Here is a 25253-nt window from a genome sequence, read left to right as displayed (position 1 = left end):
TGAAGGTATATCCTAAGTCCCTTTCCAAGAGAGATAAAAGCTCTCTTGGGACTTAGTTCGACTAGTGTAAGGGTACCGTCACACAGTGAAATTTTGATCGCTACAACGGTACGATCCGTGACGCTCCAGCGTCGTAACAATATCGCTCCAGCGTCGTAGACTGCTGTCACACTTTGCAATGTACGACGCTGGAGCGATAATTTCATGACGTATGTGCGATGTAGAAGCCGTTGGTTACTATGCGCACATCGTATACGATATATGTTACACCATGCGATCATGCCGTCACAGCGGGACACTAGACGACGAAAGAAAGTTTCAAACGATCTGCTACGACGTACGATTCTCAGCGGGGTTCCTGATCGCAGGAGCGTGTCAGACATTGCGATATCGCTCGAACGTCACGGATATATCGCTCGAACGTCATGAATCGTGCCGTCGTAGCGATCAAAATTTCACTGTGTGACGGTACCCTAAGTGCTTGGTAGATTATGGAGAGTATTTTGGAGCGTCTGGACGTCTTGGCGCATAGAGATTCAAATATGGTGGGCTTGCGTGTAATATTCGAAAAATACCTTATTCTTCTCAGCGTTTCTCTAAGTGTTGAATACTGTAAGAAGTTTAGATTTGACAACCCGGGTCTTTCGCGTAATTCTGCTAGCATAAGAAGCGTCCCTTCCGACATCATTTGGTCTATTGGAAGGCACTTAGCTCGGGTCTCGATAGCTTGAGTTACGACATCAGAGAGGGTTAATAATGGAGAAGAGGGCGGTGTGAGAATGCTGTGCGCTTTCAGCCATATTTTTATAAGAGTACGGGTAAGCGGGTTGGGATGAGGGGAGGGTGGACGCCTCCCCAAACAGGTCAATAGGAATGGTCTGAGGGGGAAGGGTGAAACTGTCTTCTCTATGTCTGTTGCTAGACTTCCTTGAGATTGCCTAATTAGATTCACTGACCGAGATAACACTGCGGCCCAGTAATATTTCTTAATGTCTGGGGCTCCCATTCCCCCTCGGTTCCTGGGTAGAGTCAGTGTGCGGAAGGCTATGCGTGATTTCTTACTTTTCCAGATGTAATTAGAAAAAAGGGAGTTTACTTTGGATAAGAAAGTAAACGGAACATGTATAGGGAGCGTCTGAAATAGATAAATGAATTTGGGTAATATCAGGCTTTTTATTAGATTTTTCCTGCCCATCCAGGAGAGATATGGGTTCCTCCAGGATCGGATGGTTGCTGTTACTTGTTTAAGAAGAGGATAATAGTTCATTTCCAGTAGCTCTTTATCTGACCTGCATATTTTAATCCCCAGATAGTTAATGTGTCGCTTGGGCCATGTGAATGGGAATAATTTTTTCGCTTTACTAAGAATATTCTGAGGAATATTTACATCTAAAGCCTCGGATTTGGACATGTTTACCTTGAAATTTGACAAGTCTCCAAAGCTGTCCAGTATCCCTAATAGGGCGGCCAACCCTTTAAGAGGTTTGGACATCAAGAATAAAAGGTCTGAAGACACAAAAGAGAATAGTAAAACCAAAAACACTCAGTTTGAAAAAATGTTGCAGTAATCCGCAAGTGCTAGTAAAAGATGTAAAAAACAGGGTATTTGGTTGATAAGTTTTTTGCAAAAAATGTATACTAAGCTGCTCTACCAATCTTCACGGTATACCCTTATCAGAGCAGTCCTAACTAATGTATGCAATCCCTATCTGATGTATTTAAAAACCTGATCATCTGTATATAACCTGTATGAACAGGGTTCAGAGAGGAAAAATCCATGTGTGCATACAGGGTAGAACAGCTTTTGTGCAGATAGCCCAAGAGGAGTGGTGGAACTCCCCAGTCTTGTAGACACAAGAGAACAATTATGGAAACAGGAACACATGGGCTACTTGCACAGTGAACAAGTCTGTATGATCATGTTCACACACCACCAAGAAACCTGAAGACACAAAAGAGAATAGTAAAACCAAAAACACTCAGTTTGAAAAAATGTTGCAGTAATCCGCAAGTGCTAGTAAAAGATGTAAAAAACGGTATTTGGTTGATACGTTTTTTGCAAAAAATGTATACTAAGCTGCTCTACCAATCTTCACGGTATACCCTTATCAGAGCAGTCCTAACTAATGTATGCAATCCCTATCTGATGTATTTAAAAACCTGATCATCTGTATATAACCTGTATGAACAGGGTTCAGAGAGGAAAAATCCATGTGTGCATACAGGGTAGAACAGCTTTTGTGCAGATAGCCCAAGAGGAGTGGTGGAACTCCCCAGTCTTGTAGACACAAGAGAACAATTATGGAAACAGGAACACATGGGCTACTTGCACAGTGAACAAGTCTGTATGATCATGTTCACACACCACCAAGAAACCTGAAGACACAAAAGAGAATAGTAAAACCAAAAACACTCAGTTTGAAAAAATGTTGCAGTAATCCGCAAGTGCTAGTAAAAGATGTAAAAAACAGGGTATTTGGTTGATACGTTTTTTGCAAAAAATGTATACTAAGCTGCTCTACCAATCTTCACGGTATACCCTTATCAGAGCAGTCCTAACTAATGTATGCAATCCCTATCTGATGTATTTAAAAACCTGATCATCTGTATATAACCTGTATGAACAGGGTTCAGAGAGGAAAAATCCATGTGTGCATACAGGGTAGAACAGCTTTTGTGCAGATAGCCCAAGAGGAGTGGTGGAACTCCCCAGTCTTGTAGACACAAGAGAACAATTATGGAAACAGGAACACATGGGCTACTTGCACAGTGAACAAGTCTGTATGATCATGTTCACACACCACCAAGAAACCTGAAGACACAAAAGAGAATAGTAAAACCAAAAACACTCAGTTTGAAAAAATGTTGCAGTAATCCGCAAGTGCTAGTAAAAGATGTAAAAAACAGGGTATTTGGTTGATACGTTTTTTGCAAAAAATGTATACTAAGCTGCTCTACCAATCTTCACGGTATACCCTTATCAGAGCAGTCCTAACTAATGTATGCAATCCCTGATGGAAACAGGAACACATGGGCTACTTGCACAGTGAACAAGTCTGTATGATCATGTTCACACACCACCAAGAAACCTGAAGACATGGTGTGTGAACATGATCATACAGACTTGTTCACTGTGCAAGTAGCCCATGTGTTCCTGATCAGGTTTTTAAATACATCAGATAGGGATTGCATACATTAGTTAGGACTGCTCTGATAAGGGTATACCGTGAAGATTGGTAGAGCAGCTTAGTATACATTTTTTGCAAAAAACGTATCAACCAAATACCCTGTTTTTTACATCTTTTACTAGCACTTGCGGATTACTGCAACATTTTTTCAAACTGAGTGTTTTTGGTTTTACTATTCTCTTTTGTGTCTTCAGGTTTCTTGGTGGTGTGTGAACATGATCATACAGACTTGTTCACTGTGCAAGTAGCCCATGTGTTCCTGTTTCCCTAATTGTTCTCTTGTGTCTACAAGACTGGGGAGTTCCACCACTCCTCTTGGGCTATCTGCACAAAAGCTGTTCTACCCTGTATGCACACATGGATTTTTCCTCTCTGAACCCTGTTCATACAGGTTATATACAGATGATCAGGTATTTAAATACATCAGATAGGGATTGCATACATTAGTTAGGACTGCTCTGATAAGGGTATACCGTGAAGATTGGTAGAGCAGCTTAGTATACATTTTTTGCAAAAAACGTATCAACCAAATACCCTGTTTTTTACATCTTTTACTAGCACTTGCGGATTACTGCAACATTTTTTCAAACTGAGTGTTTTTGGTTTTACTATTCTCTTTTGTGTCTTCAGGTTTCTTGGTGGTGTGTGAACATGATCATACAGACTTGTTCACTGTGCAAGTAGCCCAAGAATAAAAGGTCGTCAGCAAAGGCTGCCGTTTTGTGATGTGTTTCCCCTATTTTGATGCCTTCTATTGCTTGGCATTGTTGTATAGTGGACAGCAGTGGTTCCATTGTCATCACAAACAGCAGTGGGGATAGTGGGCATCCCTGACGCGTACCATTTCTAATAAAGAATCTGTCAGTCAGTGAGCAATTGATTTTTATGCGAGCTGAAGGGTCCCTATACATTTTCATTATCGTGGAAATCAGTTGGCTCTGAAAACCAAAACTACTCATTGTCTCTTCAAGGTAGGTCCAGTCCACTCTGTCGAAGGCCTTTACCGCATCTGTCCCTATGAGGACCAGAGGGAGTTTTTTTATTTTCGCATAGTGCATCAAGTGCAGTATTTTGTGTGTGTTGTCCTTCCCCTCTCTTCCTCCCACGAAACCCGTCTGATTCAGTGAAATTAGCGTCGGCAAGAACTTGGCTATTCTGTGAGCTAATAGACTAGCGAATAGTTTCAGGTCTACATTCAATAATGAAATTGGTCTATAGCTACTACAGAGCTCCCGGTCCTTACCATCTTTATGAATTAGTGAGATCCGCGCTTCCAAAGTCTGTGTGGGAAAGTAATCATCCCTTTGTATATCATTGTAGATTTTCAGTAGGTGTAGGAGGAGAGAAGTTGAGAAGGATTTATAATAAGCCAATGTGAGCCCATCTGGACCCGGGGCCTTCCCGGGCTGGCCTCCCGACAGAGTGGACCGGAGCTCCTCCAGACTAAAGGGTCTAGTCAGTTGGTGCTGCTGCGTTTCTGTAAGTTTTGGTAGGTTCAGTCGCGACAGAAAGGCTCTAATATCGTGCCTCCTCTCCAGATTTCCTGCAATAGACTCGTTAGGGCGCAAATTGTATAACTGACTATAGTAGTTTAAGAATTCTGACTCTATTTGTGAGTAGTTGTGAGTGTTCTGCCCGTTGGGTTTTTTAATAGCATGTATGTAGGTGCAAGCCTGTCTGTGTCTAATTCGAGAGAGCATAAGTTTGGAGGCCTTGTCACCATGCACAAACATCTTAGTACGCCATGAGGCGTACCATTTTGCTGATTTCTTGTTTAATATATCTTTCAACTTCTGCCGTTTTATCGTTAGAGAGGATAGCACCTGTGGATTCATTTGTTTCTTGTGTTGTTTTTCCAGTAAGTGTATTTCATTATAAAGCTCTGCTATTTCCTGTTGCTTCTTTTTGTTTATGTACGAAGTGATCGAAATAAGTTCTCCCCTGATAACCGATTTATGTGCTTCCCAGACTATTGGGGACGGCAGTTCCCCTGTGTCGTTCAAATCAAAATATTGTGTGATGGCTTTGGTGATGCGTGCGCATACTTTTGGGCAAGCTAGTATTGATTCGTTGAGTTGCCACACTCTGTCAATTTTGAAGGGTTTTGATAATGTAATTTGTACTGTGACTATTGAGTGATCCGAGTGTATATTGGGAAGGATATTGGCACTTCGGGCATTAGGGAGGAGCTGTCTGGGGATAAACATGTAGTCCAGTCGATGGTAAGTCTTATGGGGGTGAGAGTAGTAGGAATAGTCACGTACAGTCGGGTGTAGGTATCTCCAGACGTCTAGCGTCTGCATAGCGCAGAGTTGGTTCTTAATTCTATTAAGGTCCTTAACAGATATTGCACTTTTCCTCGCCGTGGAGTCCAACAGAGGCTCCAGCGCAATATTCAGATCTCCCCCTATGATTAGGGTTCCTTCTCTGAAGTTTTCAATTAATCTAAGTGTTTTTAGTATCCATTTCAGGTGCTTTCTATTTGGGGCGTATAGACTACATATAGTTATTAGGCTCCCGGCGAGTAGGCCTTTTACCAATATATAACGACCACAGGGGTCTTCCAAAGTTTTATGAGCCTGGAAAGGCATTCCTCTAGCTATTGCTATTGATACTCCCCTAGAGCCCACTTGCGTTGTAGTGGCATGAAACCTGGTGTCGTAGTAGTTGTTTTCAAAATTGGGTAATTTTTCAGGCTTAAAGTGGGTTTCTTGGATCATTAAAATGTCAGCTTTCTGTTTTTTGAGATGGTCTAGTGTGCGCCGCCTAGGTATTGGTGAATTAAACCCATTTACATTGAGGGAGGTGAATGAGATTACCTTATCTTGTGTAGCCATGGGTGACGGTTTAGTTTTGGGATCAGAGGGCGCCGTCTGCAGGTCTGCCAGGATTCTAGGAGATTCATAATGCCAGGGGAAGGACAATGGAGGGGGGGGGGTAGGAAGAAGGGTGGGAGTTGAGAGAAGAGAGAAGGTAGAAAAAGAAAATCAGGTTAAATTGTATAAGAAACAAGTTAAACAATAACCAATTAACAGGAATCATGGACTAGCACAGAGTCTATGCCAGCCTGAGAGAGAATGTAGTGAAATTATTTATCACCTCGAACCAATCCAAAACTGCAACTAATAAATATAACAAATAAAGAAATGAACATATTCTATTTTAACAAACAATTCTTGAATGCCTTCTGGATTGGTGTTCAGACATGGGGAATTAGGTCCTGCAAGTGGACTTCTTTAGTATGATGGGATCATCGGAGGGGATACCTTCATCCCACTTCTTCTCCATCTCCTTTTGAAGACGGAGATTTGGTGGCTTTCCTCTTCTGTCTCTGTGACTTCGGGGTTCCAGCTAGTTGCCATGGAGTTGGGTTCGTCAGTGTAGGCAGGTGGGAGGCCACATGAAAGGATTCTAAGTCGGGGTACGATTCCATGGAAATGTCTAAAGCCTTGCATACCTCCCTGATCTCTGAGGATGACCTAGCTTGGAATTTCCTGTCGCCCGCAGTGATAAAGATCCCGAACGGAAATAGCCAACGGAAGCGATGACCTTTTTGGAAAAGAGCCTCTGTAAATGGTTTTAAGAGTCTGCGTTTTTTGAGAGTAGTGGCAGATAAGTCTTGGAAGAGTCTTATTTGAGAATCTTCGTATTTAACTTCCTGTGTTTCCCGTGCTCTACGGAGGATCAAATCCTTTGTTCTGAAATCAAGGAAGCGGCAGATTACATCTCGCGGGGGATCGCCCTGCCTGGGTTTGGGGCGGAGAGATCTATGTACTCTGATGATCTCTATGTCATGCGGATCGCTTTCTAGTAAAAGTTTGTTGAAGATCTCAGTCGAGGCTTTGTTTAATGCTTCAAAAGCCACTGATTCCGGCATACCTTTGATACGAATATTATTCCGCCTCTCACGATTTTCGTGGTCTTCTAAGGTGGAATGGATAGAGTGTATTTGGATTTCATGCTCCTTAAGACAGTCCAGTATGTTGTTGGTCTGTTGTGACACGGTTGTTTGGAAGTTTTCAACTGATTCAATTCTGTGTCCTTGTTGCGTTAGGTCTTGTTTTATCTCTGCCAACTCTCTGCCTATGGGCTCCATAGCCTGTGCCAGAATTCTTTTGATGAAAGAACGGGTCACCAGTTTCTCTCTTGCAGTGCTACCTCTATCTGAGTCACTCTCGAGATCTGAGTCCGTATCTTCCTCCATTTGAGAGTCAAATTGTTTTGCATCTTTGTTATGGTCTGGGAATGTTGTTTGCTTTTTTAAGAAATTGTCTACATCGGCTTGTGTTACCGACTTTGAGATTTTAGATGATCCTTTTGGGGTTTTAGTTCCTGTTTTCCCCATGCCTTTGGTGAGGTTTAATATATTGTAAAGAAAATACAGTTCTCTCTCTGCTGGCCGTATGGCTGACTCAGCACATCATTTTGATTCTGATATTAGCTTATATGGAGGGTATGGCCTTTGTTTTATTGGTACAAAAGTTAACCCTAGCAGCTGGGTAGACCAGGGAGCTGATCTGGACCAGATGTCAAGGGGGGGGGACTGATGAATGATCTGCACGAGGTTTCTAGCCCCCAGACTGACCCACCTCAGTGTGTTGTGAGGCGAATTGGGCTGTTTATGCTGTCTGATGGGGCCGTGACAAGTAACCGCTTGCAGGCGGTTGTGCCCAGTGTGCTCCTTCTGTCCTGTGGTGTTGCGCCCAGCTTTCAAGATGGCGGCGGCCCGGGAACAAGGGGGGCTTCCGCCCGGACCCCCAGCCCTAGCCCTGGTACCCAAGCAGAGAGCGGTCAAGTCTAGCAAGTATTCGGCTCACCGTTGTAGCCAGGAGTCTCCGCGCAGCCCTCCTGCGGCTACTCTCCTCCAAAGCAGGGTCCCGGTCAGGTGCGTGTGCGCGAGTCAGGTGCGCTCCCCCGGAGCTCCCCGCATCCGCTCGGAGCGGCCCGGGGCTCCAGCAGATGGTCCGCAGCATCGGGAGTGTTCGGGGCAGGGAGGTCGGACTGCGTTGTTCGCCGGGGCGCCGCCGTTACCTTGGCGGCTTAACTCTCCCGACTGGGTTTCCCGCCAGTAGCTGCTCCTCTGTTATTAAAGATGGCGCCTGTCTTCACTCCTTCACAGCCTCGTAGGCTCGTTGGGTCGGCATAGGTCCCCGGCTCCTCTCCAGTCGCTCTTGAGTCGCCGCAATGCGCAGGTACCACCAGGGCACACACCTGGGATCGTTTTGCTGCTTTTAAAGACTGCCAGATCTTAGATTTCCTCTGGCCTTAGCAGGAGCTCTCTTTAGGCACGTCTTCCCCTCTCGTGTAGATAGCCACGCCCCCGTCATCAATGTATCTAACCCATCGTTATTCTGGATTCTCAATGAGAATAACTGTTTAACTCCATATCAGCATGGGTTTATGCGGAATCGCTCCTGGCAAACCAATCTAATCAGTTTTTATGAAGAGGTAAGCTATAGACTGGACCAAGGTGAGTCATTGGATGTGGTATATATTGATTTTTCCAAAGCGTTTGATACCGTGCCACACAACAGGTTGGTACACAAAATGAGAATGATGGGTCTGGGGGAAAATGTGTGTAAATGGGTAAGTAACTGGCTTAGTGATAGAAAGCAGAGGGTGGTTATAAATGGTATATTCTCTAACTGGGTCGCTGTGACCTATGGGGTACCGCAGGGATCGGTGTTAGGACCTATTCTCTTCAAAATATTTATTAACGATCTAGTAGAAGGTTTACACAGTAAAATATCGATATTTGCAGATGACACAAAACTATGTAAAGCAGTCAATACAAGAGAAGATAGTATTCTGCTACAGATGGATCTAATAAGTTGGAAACTTGAGCCGAAAGGTGGCAGATGCGGTTTAACAATGATAAATGTAAGGTTATACACATGGGAAGAAGGAATCAATATCACCATTACACACTGAACAGAAAACCACTGGGTAAATATGACATGGAGAAGGACTTGGGGATCCTAGTCAATGATAAACTTACCTGGAGCAGCCAGTGCCAGGCAACGGCTGCCAAGGCAAACAGGATCATGGGGTGCATTAAAAGAGGCCTGGATACACATGATGAGAGCATTATACTGCCTCTGTACAAATCCCTGGTTAGACCGCACATGGAGCACTGTGTACAGTTTTGGGCACTGGTGCTCAGAAAGGATATAATGGAACTAGAGCGAGTACAAAGGAGGGCAACAAAATTAATAAAGGGGATGTTAGGAGTCGAGTTTCCTCTGCTGCACAGGGGGAATCTCGATCCGTCTCCGCTGCGGTCTCCCATTCTTCTCCAGCCGCAGTGGAGTCTGCTCAGCAGGGACGTCGATCTCAGCGTCTCGCTCAGTCTGACTCTGTGCGAAGAGTTACTGCTGCTTTTCCTGCTTCTGCCATTGAAGCCAGTGCTGGGCAGCGGCGAGTGGACGTTTCTGGATCTAAGTCCTGCTTTTCTCTGTCTGAGCATGCCCAGGGCAGGATCTCCCGTTGGAGATCGAGGGTCACATGCTCAGGTACTGCAGCACATCCCATTGGTCCTTTTGGCAGGTCCTGAAAGGGCAAAACTTCTGTAGCTGTTTCCTGTGCTGCAGCTATTTAAACTGCGCATGACCGCACGGCCATGCGCTAGTATTGTCTTGTAAATATGTGTGTGTGTTGTGAGTGAAAGTCACTCTTTAAATAACCCTCCCTATTGAATGATTGTTCGCGGAAGGTGTATGTTTGCTATCTAGCACCCGACTTATCCAACAGCACGTAACACACATTACAGCTACCAATTGCTGTGTCCGCCTGTACGGCGCCGTGCGCTTGCTCTGCGCTTTCCTGACCCAAGCCTGGGTGATTAGTGGCGTCCGTCAGTGCGGCACCGCACGCACTCTTGTGCCTTTGTATTATTATTTTGTTTCCTTACACACCCAGTTGCGGTGTTGTGCCAGCAAGTGTCTAATTGGACTTCAATCCTAGTTGGGGTTGAGTTCGCTGACTTCTTGCTCGCGCTCTATGTGCGGTACCGCGGTCCTGTGACGCAACAGGATCGCTTCCTTCACGCAGGGTGAAGTTAACTCGTGCGTGTATACTTATAGTACCGCCATATAGTCCGTCTTACTAGCAGCAGGGTTTTTACCTGCACGGTGGACCTCGGACTGCGAACGCACCTAGTTCCATTTCATCTTGTACTTCGTGCATTCCGCCAGTCCTTAACAGGGGATGAGGGAACTACATTGCCCAGAGAGATTATCAAAATTAGGATTATTTAGTCTAGAAAAGAGATTACTGGGGGCGATCTAATAACCATGTATAAGTATATAAGGGGACAATACAAATAGTATCTCTCTGAGGATCTGTTTATACCAAGGATGGTGACGGTCACAAGGGGGCATTCCCTGCATCTGGAGGAGAGGTTTTTCCACCAACATTTACTGTTAGGGCAGTGAGAATCTGGAATTCCTTGCCTGAGGAGGTAGAGATGGCGAACTCAGTCTAGGGGATCAAGAGAGGCCTGGATGTCTTCCGGGACCGTAACAATATTGTATCTTACAGTTATTAGGTTTTTTAGAAGGACATAGATCTGGGGATTTATTCTGAATATATTCTGATTTATTCGGAATATAGGCTGAAATGGATGGACAAATGTCTTTTTTCGGCCTTGCTAACTATGTTACTATGTTAGACTGAAATGGAGGTCTATCTTCTTTAGTCATGAGTTCAGATTTTGTCTTGATAGGTAGAAATATGTCTGTAGATCACGTGGAAAACACCATGAAGAGTCCTTCATGGGGGAAAGTAAAGTGTCCCAACAGCTACTTTTTAACATGACCACACCAGGACTTATGTGGCTTTTGCTACTATGGTCTACAGAGTCTTCGGACTTGCATCCCATTGAGCACACTTGGTCCATCAAAAGTTGGCAATTGCAAAGGGAGCTGTTCAGCAGCCGATCTTCATGATTTGCATGCCCAATTGCATTCAGCATGGCAGAACATTTCTCAGAGAACCATTAATAACCTCATCGAGAACATGCCAAGAGGTGTATTTTTGCCTGTGGAGATCATGCTCGGTACTGAATAAACTGGAAGTTTTGAAAATTTTGCTTACATTTTTAGTATTTGCATATCATTAAAGATTAGATCATGTTGTTTTCTTCCTTCTGGTGTTCCAATTTAAATTGGAGTGTTAATATGCCCTCCTACACCTAATGACAATGCTGGTGCGCAAGTGAAAAGCAAGTCAAGATATTCTTTGCTTACGCCTCACGTTTGCTTCACTGCACTAGGATTCTGCATCTTAAATAAAAGACAGTGAACGGGTAACTTTCCACCCCAAACAAAGAACCTGTCACACCTGTTCTTGCCCATTGGTGGAGTACTGGTGATCAGTCCCGCAATGACATATTAAATTGATATGACAAAAATGTTAAATTGTTGAACAACCTTAATCATTTTTAGACTTGTAGGTATTGAAATATATTTACTAGAAACTACAACATACACTTAAAACCAGTTAATTATATATAAATTATGACCTCGTGGCTAAGGGTGCTGGGGATATTGTCAACAGAGTTGCTAACTTGACTCTTCAATTCTTCTTCTGGACGGATCTAAAAAAAATCATGGACAGCCAACATGTTTACCGACACATTGAAAAACTAAGTAAATCATTAAGATTTTAAGTGATATCTGTACAAATTTTGGATATGAAAATATTAGCTGCATTAACAGTACACTATAAAGTGATGATAACTACACTCTTAAAAATGTGTACAAGTTTCTCAAGTTTCATGGACACATCTGAATTTCTTTACGGTCAGGAACAAAAAAGCGCCCCTTTTTACAGACTATCCAAGTATTTCTGGACAGCTGCCAACCCTGATTATCACTTCCGTTATGGATAAAGTGCAGTTGAGTAACGACAAAAGCAATTGCCGTATATTTTATATAATATTGCCCTAAGCTGCTCAGGTGTTTGCTTTGCACTCAGGCAGGGCAAGCGGCCAGGAAAACACAATGTTGTGTAAATAAATCTGTTCTTTATAGTGAAGGTGACACACATATCTGAGTTACATGTACAAATATATCGCTCTACACATTAGTAGATGGGTTTGTGTCAGAATTGCCAAACATCTAGAAATTCCTAGTCAGTCTGTAAAAATAGGGCACTTTTTTGCCTTATCTGTGAAAAATATTTGAGACGTCAGTGATTTTTTTATTCGAGGCTGAAGAAACTTATACAGATTATTTTGACTGTAATTATCTTAAGTTTACAGGTTACAGTGAAGGAAGCTGATGGCTTCATATCAGAATTATGGGCTGTAGGTATGGATCACTTCATAATGATTATTGTCATTTTCCAATGTGTCTGTAGAAAACATTGTCTGTCCATGATTTTTTGATACACCTTCCAGAAAAACAAAAATTGTCAAGTTGGCGACCATGCTTTGTGTATGTGGGTGGATGTGTATAAACACATTTTCACAAATGGTCAGTATGGCATATTTGTCAAACTGCCTTGAAAAGCCCCCATGTTGGTCTTTGTTACAGGTCAAAATCTTGGCTGCATTTTATTCATTGCAGTTTAGAAAATTAAAAGTAATTTATGAATTGTTGCTTTAGGCCGTATGATTTGTTTTTGTGTAAAGGTTAAAGGCAATGTAGCATCAGAAAATATCATACTTCTCACATAATTTTATTATATTATAAAAAATAAATTAGTAAAAATATGTCTGGTGATTAGTGTTTTTAAGTGACTATTTCAGTTTTCACAGTGGCCACTAGAGCAGATACAATGAGTAGATTTTTCCTGCCATCTGTACTTGACAGCTTTGCTGTGTAGCCTGGAACAATATCAACAGAGCTCTATCGTATTGCTGCATCCCAAGTGAAAGCAGAATGGAAACATTACACACTATGAACTAAAGGTACCTTCACACTAAACGATATCGCTAGCAATCCGTGACGTTGCAGCGTCCTGGCTAGCGATATCGTTTAGTTTGACACGCAGCAGCGATCAGAATCCTGCTGTGATGTCGCTGGTCGGGGCTAGAGGGCCAGACCTTTCTTTGGTCGCTGGCTCTCCCGCTGACATCGCTGAATCGGCGTGTGTGACACCGATTCAGCGATGTCTTCGCTGGTAACCAGGGTAAACATCGGGTTACTAAGCGCAGGGCCGCGCTTAGTAACCTGATGTTTACCCTGGTTACCATCCTAAAAGTAAAAAAAACAAACGCTACATACTTACCTACCGCTGTCTGTCCCCGGCGCTGTGCTTCTCTGCTCTGGCTCTGAGCACAGCGGCCGGAAAGCAGAGCGGTGACGTCACCGCTCTGCTTTCCGGCTGCCCGGCGCTCACAGCCAGAGCAGAGAAGCAAAGCGCTGGGAACAGACAGCGGTAGGTAAGTATGTAGCGTGAGTTTTTTTTACTTTTAGGATGGTAACCAGGGTAAACATCGGGTTACTAAGCGCGGCCCTGCGCTTAGTAACCCGATGTTTACCCTGGTTACCGGCATCATTGGTCGCTGAAGAGCGGTCTGTGTGACAGCTCTCCAGCGACCAAACAGCGACGCTGCAGCGATCCGGATCGTTGTCGGTATCGCTGCAGCGTCGCTTAGTGTGAAGGTACCTTTAGAGAGGATTATGTTTGCATCTGCAGTCACTCCCTAGAATCTGTTTAAGGGGGCAGTAACCCCTTCCTTGAGAGGATCATAATCTATGACATTTCTCTGCCCATTAGCTCCCATTCATTGCAGCTCTTAAAAAGCACACCACACCCTGCTGCATTGTCTGTACAGACAATACTTGCTTTAAAGGAGTTGTCCACTATTCGCACAACCCTTTCTCAATCCATATTTTTTCCTCAGTAAAATAACACTTATACTCACTTTTGGTGACGTTGCTGTTTCAGCAGTGCCAGCACTGTGTCTCCTGGGGATCACATGACTTTGTTATGTCATGTGATTGCTGCAGCCAATGAGCGTCCATTTCACTCTTCCAAGCTCCGAATGTACCACATAAATCCGGAAGAGAGCAGCAGCGCTCAGTTGCTCCGGATGTAAGTGATTTCAACATAAATACTATAAAGTGGCAATGGAGATATATGGTATGCCATCCTACTATAAAAATGACTGCTGAATTTTAAGTGTTCATTTTTAAAGGACAGAATGATGTGAGAACGAGCTGCACTGTAACTGTACCGCTGCAAACTTTACAGTAGAATCACATATAAATCAAGATGATGATATTTAGTTGAACTGCAATAATGTGGCAACTCTCTGGAACGTTACTTTGCCCAATGTGAATGCACCCTTATGACATACATATTATAAACACTATAAAGAAAGTGCACTAAATATGATTTTAACCAATAGTTCAATGCTGTATTCATTGTCTTGGATGAATTGCCACCCACTGTTCCTTGAGTGATGTCTGTGGTGTAAAATTTCCCATCTTGTACATTTATTGAATATATAGCAATATAAGGAATTTGCAGAATCTCCAGAACAAGTGTAATATGTGCCGCTTTCAGTGGAGAGGTAGTTGATATTCCCATACACATGTGTGGTTCTCTCCATTCATTTGTATTGCGATTCTGACAACCACCCCACTGACAGAGGGGGCCCTAACTCTTGATACAGATGAGGGTCCCAGTGATGGAACCAGAATCTACTATACACAGCGTCGGACTGGAGTACCTTGGGCCCACCAGAGAAAAATCATTCTTGGGGCCCACCTTGCAGTTATATAGAAATAATACCAATTATGTTGCAAAATGATGTAATATCAAACGTAGTTTATTAACCAATAAATAACCAATTTAACTTATATTGCGCAGCCTGGCCACGTAGTATATTGCCCAGTGACGTAGTATATTGGACAGCCACGTAGTATATTGCCCATTGACAGAGTATATTGGACAGCCACGTAGTATATTGCCCATTGACGTAGTATACAGCACAGAGCCATGTAGTATATTGCCCGGCCAGCCACGTATTATATTGCCCAGTGACGTAGTATATTGGCCAGCCACGTAGTATATTGCCCAGTGACGTAGTATACAGCACAGAGCCATGTAGTATATTGCCCAGTCACGTAGTATACAGCACAGAGCCCCATAGTATATTGCCCAGCCACGTAGTATATTGCCCAGTGACGTAGTATATTGCCCAGCCACGTAGCATATTGCCCAGCCACGTAGCATATTGCACAGTGACGTAGTATATTGCACAGTGACGTAGTATATACAGCACAGAGCCACATAGTATATTGCACAGCGACGTAGTATATTGCCCAGCCACGTAGTATATTGCCCAGCCACGTAGTATATTGCCCAGCCACGTAGTATATTGCACAGCCACGTAGTATATTGCACAGCGACGTAGTATATTGCCCAGCCACGTAGTATATTTCCCAGCCACGTAGTATATTGCACAGCGACGTAGTATATTGCACAGCCACGTAGTATACAGCACAGAGCCACGTAGTATATAAGCACAGAGCCACGTAGTATATTGCACAGCGACGTAGTATATTGCCCAGCCACGTAGTATATTGCACAGCAACGTAGTATATTGCACAGCCATGTAGTATATTGCACAGCGACGTAGTATATTGCCCAGCCACGTAGTATATTGCACAACGACGTAGTATATTGCCCAGCCATGTAGTATACAGCACAGAGCCACGTAGTATATTGCACAGCGACGTAGTATATTGCCCAGCCACGTAGTATATTGCACAGCGACGTAGTATATTGCCCAGTGACATAGTATATTGGCCAGCCACGTAGTATATTGCCCAGTGACGTAGTATACAGCACAGAGCCATGTAGTATATTGCCCAGTCACGTAGTATACAGCACAGAGCCCCGTATTATATTGCCCAGCCACGTAGTATATTGCACAGCGACGTAGTATATTGCCCAGCCACGTAGTATATTGCACAGCGACGTAGTATATTGCCCAGTGACATAGTATATTGGTCAGCCACGTAGTATATTGCCCAGTGACGTAGTATACAGCACAGAGCCATGTAGTATATTGCCCAGTCACGTAGTATACAGCACAGAGCCCCGTATTATATTGCCCAGCCACGTAGTATATTGCCCAGCCACGTAGTATATTGCACAGCAACGTAGTATATTGCACAGCCATGTAGTATATTGCACAGCGACGTAGTATATTGCCCAGCACTAGAACACACGGCACTCAGGGCTTCTTGGCGGTGCTCAAGTTAGGTATCCAACCCGTCAAGTATAAATAACAAAATACTTGGCACTCAGGAGATTGTGTTGCAAGATAAGAGATTAGTTTATTCAGTGCATCCAGTTCCAACTGTCCAACTTAAACGTTTTCGGTCTTTAACAACAGACCTTCATCAGAAGTAGTATTTTTTGGAACACTGGAAGACGAAAAACAATATACGGAGGCAATCAGCGGGGCCAGCGTCAAATAGGTACCGGGACCAGAAAGCGCCTAAGAGCCTGGAGAAGAAGAGACAGCGCTGTACAGGGCGAAATACTCGCAAGGGCAGTAGCGCTGGGAGCTCAGAGGACATCGGCGCTGATCCGCAACGGTCGCAGGGTGCCCGGGACTGCGACCGTTGCGGATCAGCGCCGATGTCCTCTGAGCTCCCAGCGCTACTGCCCTTGCGAGTATTTCGCCCTGTACAGCGCTGTCTTCTTCTCCAGGCTCTTAGGCGCTTTCTGGTCCCGGTACCTATTTGACGCTGGCCCCGCTGATTGCCTCCGTATATTGTTTTTCGTCTTCCAGTGTTCCAAAAAATACTACTTCTGATGAAGGTCTGTTGTTAAAGACCGAAAACGTTTAAGTTGGACAGTTGGAACTGGATGCACTGAATAAACTAATCTCTTATCTTGCAACACAATCTCCTGAGTGCCAAGTATTTTGTTATTTCTAGTATATTGCCCAGCCACGTAGTATATTGCACAACGACGTAGTATATTGCCCAGCCATGTAGTATACAGCACAGAGCCAAGTAGTATATTGCACAGCGACGTAGTATATTGCCCAGCCACGTAGTATATTGCACAGCGACGTAGTATATTGCCCAGTGACATAGTATATTGGCCAGCCACGTAGTATATTGCCCAGTGACGTTGTATACAGCACAGAGCCATGTAGTATATTGCCCAGTCACGTAGTATACAGCACAGAGCCCCGTATTATATTGCCCAGCCACGTAGTATATTGCCCAGTGACGTAGTATATTGCCCAGCCACGTAGCATATTGCCCAGCCACGTAGTATATTGCACAGCGACGTAGTATATTGCCCAGCCACGTAGTATACAGCACAGAGCCACGTAGTATATTGCACAGCGACGTAGTATATTGCCCAGCCACGTAGTATATTGCACAGCGACGTAGTATATTGCCCAGCCACGTAGTATACAGCACAGAGCCACGTAGTATATTGCCTTCCTCACTGTGTCACGTCACCTGATTTCCTGAGGACCCCTTCCCCACTGTGTCACCTAATTTCTTGAGGGCCCTCTGTGTGCCCCTTTGGGGCCCTTCCCCAGAGGTGAAATGGTGGGAGAGGTGTTATGAACTGGTGATTCAGAACCACAACAGACCTGGTGGTTAAGAGCACACAAAGTGACCTGATAGTTACTAATACATAGAACGAGCTCTGAGACGTGGGAACTCTGCTGACCGCAATCCCTAATCCTATCACACCACACTAGAGGTAGCCGTGGAGCGCTCCTGACCAGACCTAGGCGCCTCGGGCACAGCCTGAGAAACTAGCTAGCCTGAAAATAGAAAAATAAGCCTACCTTGCCTCAGAGAAACTCCCCAAAGGAAAAGGCAGCCCCCCACATATAATGACTGTGAGTAAAGATGAAAATACAAACACAGAGATGAAATAGATTTTAGCAAAGTGAGGCCCGACTTACTGAATAGACCGAGGATAGGAAAGATAGCTTTGCGGTCAGCACAAAAACCTACAAACAACCACGCAGTCGTTTACCCGACTAACGGTACGGAGGTGCTCCCTCTGCGTCCCAGAGCTTCCAGCAAGCAAGAAAAACCAATATAGCAAGCTGGACAGAAAAAATAGCAAACAAAAGTAATACAAGCAGAACTTAGCTTATGCAGTGAAGACAGGCCACAAGAACAATCCAGGAGAGAGCAAGACCAATACTTGAACATTGACTGGAGGCCAGGAACAAAGAACTAGGTGGAGTTAAATAGAGCAGCACCTAACGACTTAACCTCGTCACCTGAGGAAGAAAACTCAGAAGCCGCAGCCCCACTCACATCCACCAAAGGAAGCTCATAGACAGAACCAGCCGCAGTACCACTCATGACCACAGGAGGGAGCTTGACCACAGAATTCACAACAGTACCCCCCCTTGAGGAGGGGTCACCGAACCCTCACCAGAGCCCCCAGGCCGACCAGGATGAGCCAAATGAAAGGCACGAACCAGATCGGCAGCATGAACATCAGAGGCAAAGACCCAGGAATTATCCTCCTGACCATAACCCTTCCACTTAACCAGGTAATGGAGTTTCCGTCTCGAAATACGAGAATCCAAAATCTTCTCCACTATATACTCCAACTCCCCCTCAACCAAAACCGGGGCAGGAGGATCAACGGATGGAACCACAGGTGCCACGTATCTCCGCAACAATGACCTATGGAATACATTATGGATGGAAAAAGAAGCTGGAAGGGTCAAACGAAAAGACAAAGGATTAAGAACCTCAGAAATCCTATACGGACCAATGAAACGAGGCTTAAACTTAGGAGAGGAAACTTTCATAGGAATATAACGAGACGACAACCAAACCAAATCCCCAACACGAAGTCGGGGACCCACACAGCGCCTGCGGTTAGCGAAACGTTGAGCCTTATGTAGTGGACAATTTGACATTGTCCCAGGAGGAGTCCAAATCTGCTGCAACCTATCCACCACAGTATCCACACCAGGACAGTCTGAAGACTCAACCTGCCCTGAAGAGAAACGAGGATGGAAACCAGAATTGCAGAAAAACGGCGAAACCAAAGTAGCCGAGCTGGCCCGATTATTAAGGGCGAACTCAGCCAAAGGCAAAAAGGACACCCAATCATCCTGATCAGCAGAAACAAAACATCTCAGATATGTTTCCAAGGTCTGATTGGTTTGTTCAGTTTGGCCATTTGTCTGAGGATGGAAAGCCGAGGAAAAAGACAAATCAATGCCCATCCTAGCACAAAAAGCTCGCCAAAACCTCGAAACAAACTGGGAACCTCTGTCAGAAACGATGTTCTCCGGAATGCCATGTAACCGAACCACATGCTGGAAAAACAATGGCACCAAATCAGAGGAGGAAGGCAATTTAGACAAGGGTACCAAATGGACCATCTTAGAGAAGCGATCACAAACCACCCAAATGACCGACATCTTTTGAGAGACGGGGAGATCCGAAATAAAATCCATAGAGATATGTATCCAGGGCCTCTTCGGGACCGGCAAGGGCAAAAGCAACCCACTGGCACAAGAACAGCAGGGCTTAGCCCGAGCACAAATCCCACAGGACTGCACAAACGAACGCACATCCCGTGACAGAAACGGCCACCAAAAGGATCTAGCCACCAAATCTCTGGTACCAAAGATTCCAGGATGACCAGCCAACACCGAACAATGAACCTCAGAGATAACTCTACTCGTCCATTTATCAGGGACAAACAGTTACTCCACTGGGCAACGGTCAGGTCTATTAGCCTGAAATTTTTGCAGCACCCGCCGCAAATCAGGGGAGATGGCAGACAAAATTACCCCCTCTTTGAGAATACCCGCCGGCTCAGGCAAACCCGGAGAGTCGGGCACAAAACTCCTAGACAGGGCATCCGCCTTCACATTTTTAGAGCCCGGAAGGTACGAAACCACAAAGTCAAAACGGGAGAAAAACAGCGACCAACGAGCCTGTCTAGGATTCAACTGTTTGGCAGACTCGAGATACGTCATGTTCTTGTGATCAGTCAAGACCACCACGCGATGCTTAGCTCCTTCAAGCCAATGACGCCGCTCCTCGAATGCCCACTTCATGGCCAGCAACTCTCGATTGCCAACATCATAATTACGCTCAGCAGGCGAAAACTTCCTGGAAAAGAAGGCACATGGTTTCATCACCGAGCCATCAGAACTTCTTTGCGACAAAACAGCCCCTGCTCCCATCTCAGAAGCATCAACCTCGACCTGGAACGGGAGCGAAACATCTGGTTGGCACAGCACAGGGGCAGAAGAAAAACGACGCTTCAACTCCTGAAAAGCTTCCACAGCAGCAGAAGACCAATTGACCACATCAGCACCCTTCTTGGTTAAATCAGTCAACGGTTTAGCAACACTAGAAAAATTATTGATGAAGCGACGATAAAAATTAGCAAAGCCCAGGAACTTTTGCAGACTCTTCAGAGATGTCGGCTGAGTCCAATCATAAATGGCCTGAACTTTAACAGGGTCCATCTCAATAGTAGAAGGGAAAAAAATGAAACCCAAAAATGAAACCTTCTGAACACCAAAGAGACACTTTGACCCCTTCACAAACAAAGAATTCGCACGCAGGACCTGGAACACCATTCTAACCTGCTTCACGTGAGACTCCCAATCATCCGAGAAGACCAAAATATCATCCAAGTATACAATCAGGAATTTATCCAGGTACTCTCGGAAGATGTCATGCATAAAGGACTGAAATACTGATGGAGCATTAGAAAGCCCGAATGGCATAACCAGGTACTCAAAATGGCCCTCGGGCGTATTAAATGCCGTTTTCCATTCATCGCCCTGTTTAATACGCACAAGATTATACGCACCACGAAGATCTATCTTGGTGAACCAACAAGCCCCCTTAATCCGAGCAAACAAATCAGACAGCAGCGGCAAGGGGTACTGAAATTTGACTGTGATTTTATTTAGAAGGCGGTAATCAATACAAGGTCTCAGCGAACCATCCTTCTTGGCCACAAAAAAGAACCCTGCTCCCAATGGCGACGATGACGGGCGAATATGACCCTTCTCCAAGGATTCCTTTGCGTAACTCCGCATAGCGGCATGCTCAGGCACAGATAAATTAAACAGTCGACCTTTAGGAAACTTACTACCAGGAATCAAATCGATAGCACAATCGCAATCCCTATGCGGAGGTAGGGCACTGGACTTGGGCTCATCAAATACATCCCGGTAATCCGACAAGAACTCTGGGACCTCAGAAGGGGTGGATGATGAAATAGACAGAAATGGAACATCACCATGTACCCCCTGACAACCCCAGCTGGACACAGACATAGATTTCCAATCCAATACTGGGTTATGGACTTGTAGCCATGGCAACCCCAACACGACCACATCATGCAGATTATGCAACACCAAAAAGCGAATATCCTCCTGATGCGCAGGAGCCATGCACATGGTCAGTTGGGTCCAGTACTGAGGCTTATTCTTGGCCAAAGGCGTAGCATCAATTCCTCTCAATGGAATAGGATACTGCAAGGGCTCCAAGAAAAACCCACAGCGCCTAGAAAACTCCAAGTCCATCAAATTCAGGGCAGCGCCTGAATCCACAAATGCCATGACAGAATAGGATGACAAAGAGCAGATCAAAGTAACGGACAAAAGAAATTTCGACTGTACCGTACCAATGGTGGCAGACCTAGCGAACCGCTTAGTGCGCTTAGGACAATCGGAGATAGCATGAGCGGAATCACCACAGTAAAAACACAGCCCATTCCGACGTCTGTGTTCTTGCCGTTCAGCTCTGGTCAAAGTCCTATCACTTTGCATAGGCTCAGGTTTATGCTCAGATAATACCGCCAAATGGTGCACATTTTTACGCTCACGTAAGCGTCGATCGATCTGAATGGCCAAAGACATAGACTCATTCAGACCAGCAGGCATAGGAAATCCCACCATGACATCCTTTAGGGCTTCAGAGAGACCCTTTCTGAAAATTGCTGCCAGCGCACATTCATTCTATTGAGTGAGCACAGACCACTTCCTAAACTTCTGACAATATATCTCTACCTCATCCTGACCCTGACACAGAGCCAGCAAATTTTTCTCTGCCTGATCCACTGAATTAGGTTCATCATACAGCAATCCGAGCGCCAGAAAAAACGCATCAATATTACATAATGCAGGATCTCCTGGCGCAAGGGAAAATGCACAGTCTTGAGGGTCGCCACGTAATAAAGAAATAATGATCTTAACTTGTTGAACTGGGTCACCAGAGGAGCGGGGTTTCAAAGCCAGAAACAGTTTACAATTATTTTTAAAACTCAGAAACTTAGCTCTATCTCCAGAAAACAAATCAGGAATAGGAATTCTTGGTTCTAACATAGAATTCTGAATCACAAAGTCTTGAATATTTTGTACTCTTGCAGTGAGATGATCCACACAAGAAGACAGACCTTTAATGTCCATCACTACACCTGTGTCCTGAACCACCCAAATGTCTAGGGGAAAAGAAAGACAAAACACAGTGCAGAGAAAAAAAATGGTCTCAGAACTTCTCTTTTCCCTCTATTGAGAAGCATTAGTACTTTGGGCCTCCAGTACTGTTATGAACTGTTGATTCAGAACCACAACAGACCTGGTGGTTAAGAGCACACAAAGTGACCTGATAGTTACTAATACATAGAACGAGCTCTGAGACGTGGGAACTCTGCTGACCGCAATCCCTAATCCTATCACACCACACTAGAGGTAGCCGTGGAGTGCTCCTGACCAGACCTAGGCGCCTCGGGCACAGCCTGAGAAACTAGCTAGCCTGAAGATAGAAAAATAAGCCTACCTTGCCTCAGAGAAACTCCCCAAAGGAAAAGGCAGCCCCCCACATATAATGACTGTGAGTAAAGATGAAAATACAAACACAGAGATGAAATAGATTTTAGCAAAGTGAGGCCCGACTTACTGAATAGACCGAGGATAGGAAAGATAGCTTTGCGGTCAGCACAAAAACCTACAAACAACCACGCAGAGGGCGCAAAAAGACCCTCCGCACCGACTAACGGTACGGAGGTGCTCCCTCTGCGTCCCAGAGCTTCCAGCAAGCAAGAAAAACCAATATAGCAAGCTGGACAGAAAAAATAGCAAACAAAAGTAACACAAGCAGAACTTAGCTCATGCAGTGAAGACAGGCCACAAGAACGATCCAGGAGAGAGCAAGACCAATACTGGAACATTGACTGGAGACCAGGAACAAAGAACTAGGTGGAGTTAAATAGAGCAGCACCTAACGACTTAACCTCGTCACCTGAGGAAGGAAACTCAGAAGCCGCAGCCCCACTCACATCCACCAAAGGAAGCTCATAGACAGAACCAGCCGCAGTACCACTCATGACCACAGGAGGGAGCTTGACTACAGAATTCACAACAGAGAGGTGACCGGGCCCCACAGTAAATTAGGAGACAGTGGGGAAGGGGGACCACAGGAAATTAGAAATTTTCTATGGGGGCCCCCCAGACCTCTACCTTGTGTCACCGCTTTAGATTGCAGGGGCCGGGGGGCCTCCCATAACTGTCTCAGTGGCTGTGTACTGCTGCAGGCATATTTTACTCACATACTACATACATTAGTACATTGATTGATTTATTACAATACCGACTCACTAACTAAGACAGGAAATGCCCGGACTCCGAACCATCAGCTACAGCAGCCTCTCCGACTCCGACTATGAATGATAGTGCAGGAGTAGTGCGCCTGTGCAGGCTCTGTGCTGCTTGGGCAGGAGGAGGACAGTCGACCAATCACAGCACAGCTCACTCTGTGCTGTGACCTGTGAGGTCACACAAGCAAAACTAATGCTGATTGGCTGTATGTCAGCCAATCAGCATTAGAAAACCGTAGTCCAACCAGACCACAGAACTAGAAGAGGAGGCGGAGTTGAGATCATGAATGATGCAGCATCATGCAAATCAAATGCAATGGTATGTGACTGAGTGACTCGTGACTGGTGCTGGTGGGGTGGTGGTGGCCGGGTCTGCTGAGCGGCGAATCGCTCCACACGCTGCGCACGGGCTGCCTGCTCTAGCAGCAACTAGGCAGCCAGTAGCGCACAGTCGGCACTACAGCAGCTGCAGACAGTACTAGCCAATGCACTGTCTGTAGCCAGCCCAGCACTGAGCGCGCGGTAATGAATCGTGTGGACTAGTGTGGTGATGTGATGTCATGTCATGTGGAGAAGGAGCTGCCGCGCGGCTGCACTTCTCACAGGACATGATGATCACATCATTTTCTTCGGTTCAGCAGCCTGTGCGTGGCGCCGGCCCCCGGCTATCAATTTTGTTTAACTTGTTGTGCGCACAGTCAGCAGTGCACTCAGCACAAGTCAGCACAGTGACGTGAGTGACTGAGCACACTATGCGTGAATGAGGCAGCCTGGGCGGCACTGCAGGGACAAATGAAGGAGGCAGGCAGGCAGGGCCAGGGGGCGGGGCCCACCGGAGGATTCTCCGGTGTCCCGGTGCCCCAGTCCGACACTGACTATACATAATGAATGATCAAGATGGGAATACCTCTTTAAGGAACAGTGGGCATCATTACAGCCCAAATAGTAAATACAGACGTGACTGTTCAGTGCTTGGAGATGACTAATATCTAAAAAGGTCATTATCTGGCATCCAGTCACACCAGTAATTGCAGCAAGGGCATGTTTAAAAATGTAATAACACACGCTGTACTACTTTGGGAAATCTGTGATTGCAGGTTCCTATAAAACTACACGCCTTGCCACCACTGACATTATTATTTTATTATTATCTTATTATAATTTGACAAGAGACATGTCTGAGTTCGTAAATCATTGTATTCCTTATAATATTACAATCTTGACATATTACGTCTTAGGACTCCAGCATGTGGCTGTTCTTCCGATATTCCTCCTACAAACAAATCAATAAATTGACAACTGGATGTAACCAATTGTGGGTTGTGTGTTTCTTGTCCAATCAGTGCTAACAGTTTCAGTCTGTTAAGTGACACACCCCTTTGACAAGGATAATTGTTACTCACAGTTTATTTTTTAGATTTCCAGAAAGAATAACAGAAGAACAGCACTACAGTCAGTTCTATG

At 45.0% G+C, this 25253-nt stretch overlaps 1 protein-coding gene across 1 annotated transcript in view; it reads right to left on the bottom strand.

Moving 5' to 3' along the window:
* FES (FES proto-oncogene, tyrosine kinase) overlaps nucleotides 1-25253 on the bottom strand; it is a 259267-nt gene that overhangs the window by 184428 nt on the left and 49586 nt on the right. The gene's annotated exons all lie outside the window — the stretch shown is intronic.

Source organism: Ranitomeya imitator, chromosome 4 (assembly GCF_032444005.1).
Source record: "Ranitomeya imitator isolate aRanImi1 chromosome 4, aRanImi1.pri, whole genome shotgun sequence".
Taxonomy (NCBI): domain Eukaryota; kingdom Metazoa; phylum Chordata; class Amphibia; order Anura; family Dendrobatidae; genus Ranitomeya; species Ranitomeya imitator.
Note: the sequence above shows the minus strand (reverse complement) of the source record. Positions and strands in the feature narration are given on the sequence as shown.